This window comes from Panthera uncia, chromosome C2 (genome assembly GCF_023721935.1).
Source record: "Panthera uncia isolate 11264 chromosome C2, Puncia_PCG_1.0, whole genome shotgun sequence".
Classification (NCBI taxonomy): domain Eukaryota; kingdom Metazoa; phylum Chordata; class Mammalia; order Carnivora; family Felidae; genus Panthera; species Panthera uncia.
In genome coordinates, this window is record NC_064810.1 from 57,745,040 (window position 1) to 57,757,987 (window position 12,948).

At 36.2% G+C, this 12,948-nt stretch overlaps 1 long non-coding RNA gene across 1 annotated transcript; it reads right to left on the bottom strand.

The window, feature by feature from the left end:
* Positions 1–3,528: 3,528 nt before the first annotated feature.
* On the bottom strand, positions 3,529–6,664 carry LOC125922108 (uncharacterized). The gene is made up of 4 exons (XR_007457578.1): positions 6,589–6,664; positions 5,143–5,194; positions 4,716–4,843; positions 3,529–4,043 (listed from the first exon to the last, which is right to left on the bottom strand). It is a non-coding gene; the product is annotated as an uncharacterized LOC125922108 (long non-coding RNA).
* Between the last annotated feature and the right edge of the window lie 6,284 nt (positions 6,665–12,948).

The window sequence follows — 12,948 nt, forward strand, 5'->3', positions numbered from 1 at the left end:
TATGACACACTGGTAAAGATAAATAGATTTAGAAAACTATAGAATGGTGTGTTAACCACTTTATATAGTATAAAAGTTAAAGGAAAAGTATTAAAATAACTATAACTATGGTTTTTATTAATAATTTGTTAATAAATACACAATATAAATAGAGGTAAATTCTGAGATAAAAAATAGAAACAGGACGGGAGTAAAAGGGGGGCACTCTCACATACCATAAAAGCTAAGTTGCTATAAGCTTAAAAATGGACTGTTTTATCTTTGTTTTATATGAACCTCATGGTAACTACAAAACAAAAATCTAGATTAGAGTAACAAAAAATTTTAAAGGATAAACAAAGCATACCACTACAGAAAATCACCTATTTACAAAGGTAGGCAGAAAGAAAGGAAAAAAGAAACAATGGAACTACCAAACATACCGAAAGCAACAAGATGGCATTAGTAAATCATTACATGTCAATAATTACTCTAAATACAAGTGGATTTAATTCACTAATCAAAAGGCACAGAGCGTCTAAATGGATTAAAGACACAATACCCAATGATATGTTGTCTACAAGAACTCATTTTAGATTTAAGGATACACAAAGGGCCAAAGTGAAGAAACAAAAAAAGGTGTTTCAGACAAGTGGAAAGCAAAAGAAAGTAAGGGTAGCTATAATTATATCAAACAAAATAGCCTTTAAGCCAAAAACAGTAATAAGAGATGAAGAAGGCCGTTTTGTAATCATAAAGGGGTCAATTCATCAAGAAGACATAATGAACATAAATATAGACACACTGGAGTTCCTAAATATATTAAGCACATAATAACAGATCTGAAGGGAGAAAGAGACAAGAATCCAATAATAGTAGGGGACTTCAAACCTCTTTGAGCAATGGGTAGATCATCTAGAGTGAAAATCTGGACTTGGGGCACCTGGGTGGCTCAGTCAGTTAAGCATCCGACTTTGGCTCAGGTCATGATGTCGCAGCTCATGGGTTTGAGCCCTTCATCGGGCTCTGTGCTGACAGCTCAGAGCCTGGAGTCTGCTTAGGATTCTGTGTCTCCCTCCCTCTCTGCCCCTTTCCTGCTTGCACTCTGTCTCTCTCTCTCTCTCTCAAAGACAAATAAACATTAAAAAAATAAAAAATATGGACTTGAAACATACATTACACCAAATGAACTCAACAGATATTTATGAACACTTTATTTAATAGCAGAAGAATACACATTATTCTGAAGTGCACACGGAACATCCTCCAGGATGAATCATATGATATGCCACAAAATAACTTAGCAAATCTAATAAGACTGAAATAATGCCAAATATATTCTTGAAACATATAAAACTGGAAACACAATACGCAAACCTATGGGATGCTGCAAAAGCAATTGTGAGAGGAAGATTTCTAGTAATAAATGTATATATTAAAAAAATAGAATGATCTCAAATAAACAACCTAACTTTACACTTTAAGAAACTAGACAATTAACCAAAAAATGAAATAACAAAGATCAGAGTGGAAATAAATGAAAAATAAAGACTGCAGTACACAATAGAAATGATTAATAAAAAAGAGATGGTTTTTCGAAATGGTAAACATAATTGAAAAAGCCTTAATGTTATAATTAATAATAAATTAAAATTAACTAGTTAAAAGTGCTCACCTAGACAAAGAGAGAGAGTGAAGACTCAAATAAACAACACCAGAAATGAAAGAAAAGACATTACAATTGATACTAGAGAATACATAGGTTCATAAGAAACTACTATGGACAATTATATGTCAGCAAATTGGACAACCTAGAAGAAATGGATAAAGTCCTAAAAACATAAAATCTACCAAGATGAATAATGAAGAAATGGAAAATCTGGACAGACGGATAATGACTAAGGAGATTAAAGCAGTCATTAAAACCCTCCCAATACAGAAAAGCCTAGAACCAGTTGGCTTCTCTGGTAAATTCTACCAAACATGTAAAGAAGAATTAATGCCAATCCTTCCAAAAAACGTGAGTTGTCAGACTCACTTTACAGGGTCCGTATTATCCTGATATAAAACCAAATAAAGACATAACAGAAAAAAAAAACTATAGCACAATATTCCTGATTAATATAGATGCAAAAATTCTCAACAAATTGTTAGTAAACCAAGTTCAACAACACGTTTAAAGAATCATACACCATGACCAAATAGGATTTATCCCCGGAATGCAAGGATGATTCAACATATGTAAATCAATAAATGTGACACATCACATTAATAGAATGAAAGATAAAACTCTTATAATCATCTCAATAGATGCAGGAAAAGCATTTGACAAAAGAAAGCATTGTTTCATAGTGAAAACCCATAAGAAATTGGGTACAGAAGGAATATACTTTAAATAGTCAACGCCATATACCACAAGCCTATAGCTAACATCATACGCAACAGGGAAATAAAAAAATTTTCCACTAAGATCAATAACAGGAAAAGGGTGCCTACTCTCATTTTATTCAACATAGTACTGGAAGTCCTAGTCAGAGCAACTAAGGAAGACAAATAAATAAAAGCTATCCAAATCAGAAAGAAAGAAATAGAACTGTTATTTGCAGATGATATAATCTTATATATAGAAAATTTTGAGGACAATGAAAATACTCCTGGAACTAATCAATGAATTCAGTAAAGTTGCAGAATATAAAAACAACATACAGAAATTAGTTGTGTTTCTATAAACTAACAACACAAATGTGAAGAAAAAAGCAATCCCATATTCACAATAGCATCAAAAACAATAAAATACTTAGAAATAAATTTTAGCAAAGGAAACGAAAGATCTGTACAATGAACACTATAAGACTTTGATGAAAGAAATTGAAGAAGACATAAACAAATGGAAGTATAGCCTGTGTTCATGAGTCATAAGAATTATTGTTGAGATGTCCATACTACCCAAAGCCATCTACAGATTAGATGCAATCCCTATCAAAATTCCACTGAAATGTTTGACAGAAATAGAAAAGCAATTCTAATATTTGTATGGAACCACAACAGACTCCAAATAGTCAAAGCAAACCCGAGAAAGAAGAACAAATAGGAAGCATCATACTTTCTGACTTCAAACTATACTACAAAGCCACAATAATTAAAATAGTATGATACTGGCATTAAAAACAACCACATATACATATGGAAAGAATAGTGAACCCAGAAATAACCCCCCGCATCTATGGTCAACTAATATGTGACAAGGAAGCCAAGAACATTCAAGGAGAAATGATAGTCTCTTCAACAAATGGTGTAGGGAAAACTGGATAACCACATACAGAAAAATAAAATTGGACTTTTACCTTACACAACTCACAAAAATTAACTTGAAACAGATTAAAGGCTTAAACATAAGATCTGATACAATAAAAATCCCCAAAATAAAACATAAAAATATGGAAGAAGATCCTTGACATGTGTCTTGGCAATGACTTTTTTGGATATAACACCAAAAGCAAAGATCAACAAGGAGGATTACATCAAGCCAAAAAGCTTCTGCACAGCAAAAGAAACAATCGACAAAAAGAAAAGGCAATCTACAGAATGGGTAAAAATATTTGCAAACCACATATTGCATAAGGGTTGAATAGCCAAAATAAATAAATAACTCATACAACCCAATAACAAGCAAACAAAAACAATCCAACTAAAAAATGGGAAGAGGAACATGAAAGAAATAGAGAATCAATTCTGGATGTCCAACAATAGACTAAAAGGCATTTTTTTAAATAGTAAGTTTACAGAAACCATCACAGGAGGGAATTGTAAAGAGTACATATAAAGAGAAGATAATTCCCACACGTGAAGGGTAACACTGAAAGGTACTACTGAATGGCAAGGACAATAAATGAAATGAAAACCCACATATATCCATGGAGGTTCAGAAGACCAGAGAGAGGGGAAAAAACAAAACCAAATTACCTACCAATGAACAAGAATCAGAGGGCATCAGATTTCTTATGGATCTCCAGGATTCTTGAATTATAAGGCAGTGCTGGAGTTCAGAACATAAGCAGTTACATCTGAGGGAAATAAGAAAAAAAGTAAATTAAATACAGAAATAAGCCATACGAGATTTCCATGGAGTCAATGACAGTAATTCCTATTTTTTTAAATATTAGGCTAAAATATGAATAACACACTTATTTTAAATTCCTTTTCTTAGATTTTCAGATGCTCCTGAGCTGGTCTCCTATGCCCCCTAACAAACCCTCCGTTATCAAAAACAAGTTAAGGTTACCTTTTTCACTAAACCCTCATAATTAAAATTTTTTTAATGTTTATTTATTTTTGAGAAAGAGAGAGACAAAGTGCAAGTGGCGGAAGGGCAGAGAGAGAGGGAGACACAGAATCCAAAGCAGGCTCCAGGCTCCGAGCTGTCAGCACAGAGCCTAATGCGAGGCTTGAATTCACGAACCACGAGATCATGGCCAGAGCCAAAGGTGGACGCTTAACCAACTGAACCACCAAGGTGCTCCCCAATTTTTGTTTCTTAAATGTTCATATGTTTGAAACAGAATAGGTGTATTTCCCTACTGTCACTTTTTCATCCTTCTCCTCCTTTATATTTTCTCTTTTTTCCATTTCTTCTGCTACTTTGCAAAAGTCAGTCAGAGTCTCTTTATAATGCTTGCCCATATTAATGCATTGTCTGCTGGGAAAGAAAAAGTAGTAAGGAAATGATACAGAAGTACCTGTTTCATAGTCACTGTGCCTCTTAACCCAGGCTGGTCTCAGCTCTCTTGTCCATAGCACGAAAATCATGGACTATTTAAGTCCAATTGGTCTTCCAGCTTTAATGTACCTTCTCTGAGTACAATCCCTGAAAGGTCAAGGCCCAGGATTTCTACCACAGCAATTTGCTCCCCCTGGAAAACAGATTCTGAGAATAGTAGATATGCCCATTCTCCATGGTTGCCATGTAGAAACACAGCAAGGGGACATTTGTAACAAGCTTAATCCTAAGAAATCACTTCTTACATGGCTCTGAAATGCTTTTGATGTTTTGCAATGCAATCAATCTCAATATGGTTGCAGAATTCCCCCCCCCCATATTTATATTATAAATGTATCATTTTTATTTAAGAGTCTACTCTCTTGCCAGGACATTCATCTACTGACCTGGTCAAATTGCAGAAAATGATCGCATTCACTCCCAGCACATAGGGAAAACCTAAAAATAAAACCTCTAATTTACAGGGAGCCACATATTTCTATCGCTCTCTGGACTTAGCCACGTTCTAACACTTACTCTTGTGCATCATAATTATCTTTGTCCAGGTCTCTCTTCTAGGGTTGTCAGATAAAAATAGAACTCTCAGTTAAATTTGAATTTTAGATCATCAACAAAGGTTTTTAGTCTGTTCCAAATACTCCATGAACATTCATACTAAACATTTAGTTGCTTATCTGAAATTCAAATTTAACTGGATGTCCTGCATTTTTATTTACTAAATCTGGCATCCCTACTCTCTTTCCACATAGACTACAAGATCCTTAAGGGAAGGGCCTCTATTTTCACTTCTGTGTCCACCGTCCATGCACAATATCTTCACAGAGTAGATACTCAATTTTTGCTGAATTAACAAGTAAAAATATAAATGAAACAACTATAAAATAGGTAGTGTTAGCAAATTTTATTTGTACCTTAGTAGCTCATAAGTTGAATGAATCATTCAACTAGGCTAAGCACAGTGTATGATTAGAGCAGAGCAGGTCATAGTATGACTGCATACAAATTTTGAGTATTTAAATAAATCTGAGAGGAATTACTGTGATGTCTCATTCAAACCCTTTCTGAACGCCTCGACTTCTCTTTTTTTACATTTTTTAAATGTTTTTATTTATCTTTGAGACAGAGAGAGACAGAACATGAGCAGAGGAGGGGCAGAGAGAGAGGGAGACACAGAATCTGAAGCAGGCTCCAGGCTCTGAGCTGGCAGCACAGAGCCCGACCCAGGGCTCGAACCCACGGACCAAGAGATCATGACCTGAGCCGAAGCCCCACGATTAACCGGCTGAGCCACCAGGTGCCCCTGAACCCCTCGACTTCTGACACAATGTTAAGACTAGGAGTAGCTCCAACATAGTGAGTACACCATTTCTAAGAGAGGGAAAATACTAAGTGAGATGGTCATGGAAACTCAACTGAACTGAGAAGACTTTTTACTTCCTTTAGTAATATTTTCCCTTGACACCTGGGACTAGTAATCAAGGACATAAATAAGTTAATATACTAGTAATCAAACCATTTTCCACAGGAAATTATAAATTAAAAAGACAAAATTTCCAGTCAGTATCAAAGGAACGTTTTGGAGACATTATTCCATGAAAAACATGTAAATCAGATTTTTACATAAAAACAAAACAAAATAAATCTAAAATTGCTTCCGTCTATCACACTTGATTTTGTTCATTTTCATTTTTCTTATTTCTCCCCTTTTCTCTGACTCTCATTCTAAAGTTGAGGAAATTTGGCTTCTAATTTTTAACAAATTCCTGCTGACTATCTGCTACAGACTGGTATTCTAATAGTTTTTATAAAAAGTGGTACACTCAATTTGTCACCAAAGACTTATGTCCATCTGCCGCTTTGCAGAATATGCTCTTGTGCCAGTCCCTACTGAGTTTCTGTTTACTCCACTGCAAGATGGAGACCAGGATTCCTGTCTCACATGGTAACCATGTTGTAACAATCCAATGAGAACATACGCATTGAAGCACCTCTGCTAGACACTACAGATATGTTGGTTTCCATGTATTATGAGTGTGGTCTGAGTGGGGGGAAGACAAAAGATAGACACCTGGACAGGAAAGAGAAAATTACTTGGATTGAACTTGGAAGCTGCCGCGAGAGCACTTCTCTCGTAAATGGCCTGGCGTTCCATGAAAAAGAATAACTGACCCACTCGATTATATATTTAATGCATATCTACAACCACTTTTTGAGAATATTCTGTGGTAGAAACTAGAAATACCAAGATAAAAGAGATATGGGTCCAGCCCAAAAGGAGCCCTGTGTGAATTTCCTTGGAACTTCGCTCATTCACTTGATTCATTCCTGCAACAAATGTTTGCTGGGTTTGTTGAGTTGACAGAGCCTGTGCTAAGTACTATCACTACAACAAAGACCAGGGCACTTTTCATCTTTGACAATCTTGTGGTGTATACCAAAACAAAATTCTCTCTCAGCCTCTTCATCTATTATGAAAAATAAATACTGATGGCCTAGACGCCACCAACTACTTGTCTCCAATTGTTTTCAATTAGTCTTATAGATCAACTACATATATAAAAAGATTATTAAATACACACACATACACACACGCACACGCACATGCACATCTTGAGATATTGTGTTTTAAGTTCTAGACCACCATAATAAAGGAAATATTGCAATAAAGTGTCTGAAATAAATTTTTTGGTTTCCCACCCAGTCCATATAAAAGTTATGTTTACACTATACTGTAGTGTATCAAATATGAGATAATGTTATGTTTAAAAACACAATGTACATACCTTGATTAAAAAATACTTTACTGCCGGGGGACCTGGGTGGATTAGTTGGTTAAGTGTCCAACTCTTGGCTTCAGCTCAGATCATGATCTCCTGATTTCATGAGTTTGAGCCCTGAGTAGGTCTCTCTGCACTGTCCGCACAGAGCCTGCTTGGGATTCTCTGTCTCCCTTCCTCTTTGCCCCTCTCCTGCTCACACTCTCTCTGTCTCTCTCAAACTAACAACTAACTAACTAACTAACTAACTATTTATTGCTTAGAAATCCTTGGGGCGCCTGGGTGGCTCATTTGGTTGAGTGCCCAACTTGCTCAGGTCATGATCTCACCCGACTTCACCTCAGGTCATAATCTCATGGTTAATGAGTTTGAACCCCACATCAGGCTTGCTGTTGTCAGCTCAGAGCCCGCTTTGGATCCTCTGTCTCTCTCTCTCTTTGTCCCTCCCCTATTTGTGCTCTCTCTCAAAAATAAACTTAAAAAAAAAAAGAAGAAGAAATGCTGCCCATTATCTGAGCTTTCAGCAAGTCATACTCTTTTTGCTGGTGGAGGGTCTTGCCTCAAAGTTGATGGCTGCTGGCTGATCACAGTGACAGTTGCTGAAGGTTGGGGCGGTAGTGGCAACATTTTAAAATAAGACAGCAATGAAATTTGCCATTTTGATCGACTCTTTCTTTCATGAATGATTTCTCTGGAGCATATGATACTGTTTGACAGCACTAAATCCTATGTCGTCATTTCAATAATCATCACAGCATCTTCACCAGGAGTAGCTTCCATCTCAAGAAACCATTTTCTTTGCTTATTTGAAATAAATAACTCCTCTCTCATTAAAGTTTTATGCGATTGCAGCAATTCAGTCCTATCTTCAGGTTCCACTTCTCATTCCAGTTCTCCTGCTATTTCCACCACATCTACAGTTACTGCCTCCACTCAAGTCTTGGACTCCTCAAAGTCATCCATGAGGATTGGAATGAACTTCCTTCAAACTCCTGTTAATGTTTTAGGCACTTCCAGCTAAATACTTTAATTTGCATGGAATGAACTAGATGTCAGTATTTAGAGTTTTTTCTTTTTATGTAAAATTTGTATGCAATTAAATGTACAAAGCTCACAGGTAAATTTGCTGAGTTTTGAAAAATGCATGCATCTGGCTAACTCAAATGCCTATCACAATATGAGCATTACTATCACCTCAGAAAATCCCTTCATGCCCTCTCCAAGTCCTAGATACAACTGCTGTTTTGATTTTTCCACCATAGATATTATTAAATAATATATACCTGGCTTTAAAAAAGGAGTTTCTATCTAAATGGAGTAATAGAACTTAATTGTTTTTGATGTGTTGATTTATTTGATTGAGCTATTCTTTACCTTACCTTATATTTCATATTTTTTATTTAGTCTACTTCAGTTGTTTTTTTTTCCCATTTTTCTGCCTTTTTTCTCCCCCTTTTCCCTCGACTTATTTGAATGTTTGATATTCTCATTCTATTCTATAAAGGTTGTTTTTTTTTGTCCCATGTAATTAATACATATTTTTCTAACAATCTAGGCTTAATGAGTGCCTATATTGTTCAACTGGACAAGAAAATTGGTACATTTAAGAGTTCCTCTGCTCACTTCCAAAGCCTCTCCATATCCTTATTCCATGTTTTATTACATGAAAGTTTCTGTTTAACAAATCAATACATGTTTACAATAAGCTTTAGTAATTTCTTTGATTATCATTGCTCCTTGAATTCCATGAATTCAATGGTTCATTGAATTCAATGATGTTTTCCTCACTAATTTACATCCTCAAGAAATATGTCATTTTTTTTTGAGAGAGAGAGAAAGAGAGCAAGTGGGGGAGAGGGGCAGAGGAAAAGAGGGAGGGAGGGAGAGAGAGAGAGAGAGAGAGAGAGAGAGAGAATCTTAAGCAGGCTTCACACTCAGAATGATCCTGAGGTCATGTCCCAAGCCAAAATCAAGAGATCAAGAGTTGGACACTCAACTGACAGAGCCACCCAGGTCCCTCATCCTCAAGAAATTCTTGTGGTAAGAGTTTTGTTGGTAAATATTTTCAGTTCTTCCATGTATAAAATATTTTTATTTTATCTACAAAATTTGGCTAAGATTGGAATTCTCGGCTCAAAATTGCTTTCTTTTGAAACTTTGAAGATAATAGTTCATGATCTTATCACTCCCACTGTTATTTATCAGAAGACTGATGTCAATTAATTTTTATTCATTTGTAGATAATTGTTGTTTTTGTCTTGTGGAAGCTTTAAGGGTTTTCTACCTAATCTTTAGTGTTCTGAAACTTACACTATAGGTGGCCTAGTCTTTTCTTTTTCTTTTTTTGGCTTTCAGTAAGATTTTTGATCTTGGGACTCATGTGTTTCTCAGTTTAGATTAAATATTCTCTGTCATTTGTTTAAATATCATCTCTCCTCCATTTGGTCTATTCTTACTCTTGGGGACTACTATGAAGTGGTTATTTAAAATCTGGATGTATTCAGCAGCTGTGTGTGCTTTACTTTTCAGACTATCTCTTGAAGCTTTCATTTCAACATCCAAATACTTAATTTTTGTGCTCTTTAATTGGTTATTTTTATGACTGTGATAGCTTTTTTTCATCTCTCCTGACCTTTATTATTTTTTCCAAAGATTTATTTAGCTCGTTCTATTAACTGTTTCTCCATTGTTGGTTCTTCCATTCATTGAGCTTGCTTTCTGTCTGATGTATTAGTTTTCTAAAATATCTCATTACTCTGGGTTGTTTGTTCTTCTTTGTAGCAGAGGTTTTCTTTTTGATTATCTGGTTATAAGTGTTTCTGCAGCCTGCCAGAACACTGTCACACTGAAAGTTTGGGGAAGGTCTACCATGCTGACAGGATGTTGATATTTTGGACTCTTCCCATGAATCACAAATGTTATTAATGGTATCTAGAATAGTGAATCCTTTCCAGAAGGTTTTCAATTTACTTTCCCCAGATCCATCAGAAGAATCACTTATGGCAGCAACATCCTTATGAAATGTATTTCTTAAATAATAAGACTTGAAAGTCAAAATGACTCCTTGATCCATGGGCCACAGAATGGATGTGGTGTTAGCAGGAAACCTGGAGAACACACTAAAAGCCACTTAATCATACACTTGCAAATGGTGAATTTTATGTTATGTGAATTATGTCCCAACAAAGTGACCAAAATGAATAAAATCTTTAAGATGTTAAGGGCAGAATCTAGGTAATGTGTACCTAGGTGCTAACTTTAAAATCGTTTTAATGTTTCTATGTATTTGAAAATGCAAAGTGTTGTGAAAAAAATTATGGGCCTGACTTTCCTGATATTATTCCCCATTTCACGGTCTGGATTTTAATAGACCTTTCTTGCTTAACAAAACTTTGAATCTGATCACACCATGACTTACTCAACTCACTTTATTAAGCACTTGACAGGCAGGCATGAAGAGACACACAAACATGGCATGCAAACTGCTTTTAAGAAGCACATAGCAAGTTAAGATGGTGCACAGTGGAGCACAGAGTCTGAAGATTCAGAGTTTGATAGTTCCTGGTGGTGCTCTGGTGAGGAAACAGGGAGAATCCCCAGGAGCAAGCAGTGTGGTCTGAGAAGTCTGTGTGCCACATGGGGAGAAGCAATTCTCCTGGTGGAAGAGCATTTGGTAGAAGCCATATTGCTTCCCCATGGGGAAAGATCCCAGAGGACCCCAGAGGGCAGCCCATGGGCAAAGGTCCCAGAGGACCCCAGAGGGCAGCCACGTTTCCTGGATTGGGACGAAGACACCCGAGTGAAGTGAAACCTGGTGCCACCTGTGTGTTGTGATTTGCCATAATCTCTGAACCTCTGCTCTATGCTATTGCACGAACATTTTCTGGGCAAGCTGGCACCTAGCCACTGCTCAGTGAGACCCTCCCCCAGAGAGTTGGAGCAGGTCCTAGCTGCAGGGGTCTCTGAAGTGTGGGGTTTTGAAACACAACCCCTCTGACGTAAAACTCTGGAGGAAGGCACCACCTGGCAAGTGGGCAGCTTGGAGAAGGACAAAGTAGAGGTCGGGAGTTGACAGAGGCCTGAGACAAAGGAGGGGTGCTTGATTGTAGGTCGGTGAGAGTGCAAAGCTCCTGCACCAGGGACTAGAGAGCTGGGTGAAACCATTTCACCTCTACCAAACACGTGCATGTGCCCACACCCACATTTCCATGCCAGGAAGCTAAGCAGCGCTGCCTAGTGGAGAATGGAGCCATTACACCAAGCTTCCCCCAACTGCACCCTCTAGTCACATCACTCAGAAGACCAACACAAATCCCTCCACCTGCTTAGTATGATTCAAAGTTTGGGTTCTAGGGGAAACTAGATGTAACTTCATTCAGGTTTCATTCTGTTTCTGGTTTGTTTATTTGTTCATTTCCTTTGCTTCTGTTTTTGCTTAAATTGTCCTCTTTTTTCTTTCTTTTCTTTCTCTTCCTTGGATACACAAAGAACAAATTCTTTTTTTTTAAATTTTTTTGTAAGATTGTTTATTCTTTTTTATTTTCCTTATTTTATTCTATTTTATTATTTTATTATTTTCATTTTTAAATATTTTCTTAACTTTTTTTCCTTTCCTTTCCATTTTTTTTCTCTATTCTATCAAGCTTCTTTCAATAAGCAGACTTAAACACACCTGGGATCTAGCTTCCTTTATTTGATTTTTTGTTTTGTTTCTGATTTTTTAATTTTAACTTTTTGCTTATTAATTCTTTTCCTTCCTCCAAAATGACAAGACAGAAGAATTCACCCTAAAATAAAGAACAGGAAGAAATGATGGCCAGGGATTTAATAAACACAGATATCAGTAAAATGTCTGAACTAGAATTTAAAAGCACAATTATAAAAATACTAGCCAGGATTGAAAAACTATAGAAGACACCAGAGAATCATTTTCTGTGGAGATAAAAGAACTAAAGTCTAATCAAGCCAAAGTTAAAAATTCTATAACTGAGATGCAATCTCAAATGGATGCCATGATGGCAATGATGGACAAAACAAAGCAGTGAATCAGCGATATAGAAAATAAAATTATGGAGAATAATGAAGCAGAAAAAAAGAGAAACAAAGGCAAAAGGTCATGACACAAGACTTAGAGAACTCAGTGACTTATTAAAAAGGAATAACATCTGAATCATAGGGGTCCCAGAAGATGAAGAGAGAGAAAAAGGGACAGAAGGTTTATGTGGGCAAATTGTAACAGAAAACTTTCCTAATCTGGGGTAGGAATTCTGATATCAAAATCCAAGAAGCACAGAGATCTCCCATTAGATTCAATAAAAACTGACCATCACCAAGGCATATCATAGTCAAATTCACAAAATACACAGACAAGGAAAGAATTATGAAAGCAGCAAGGGAAGAAAGGTCCTTAGCCTA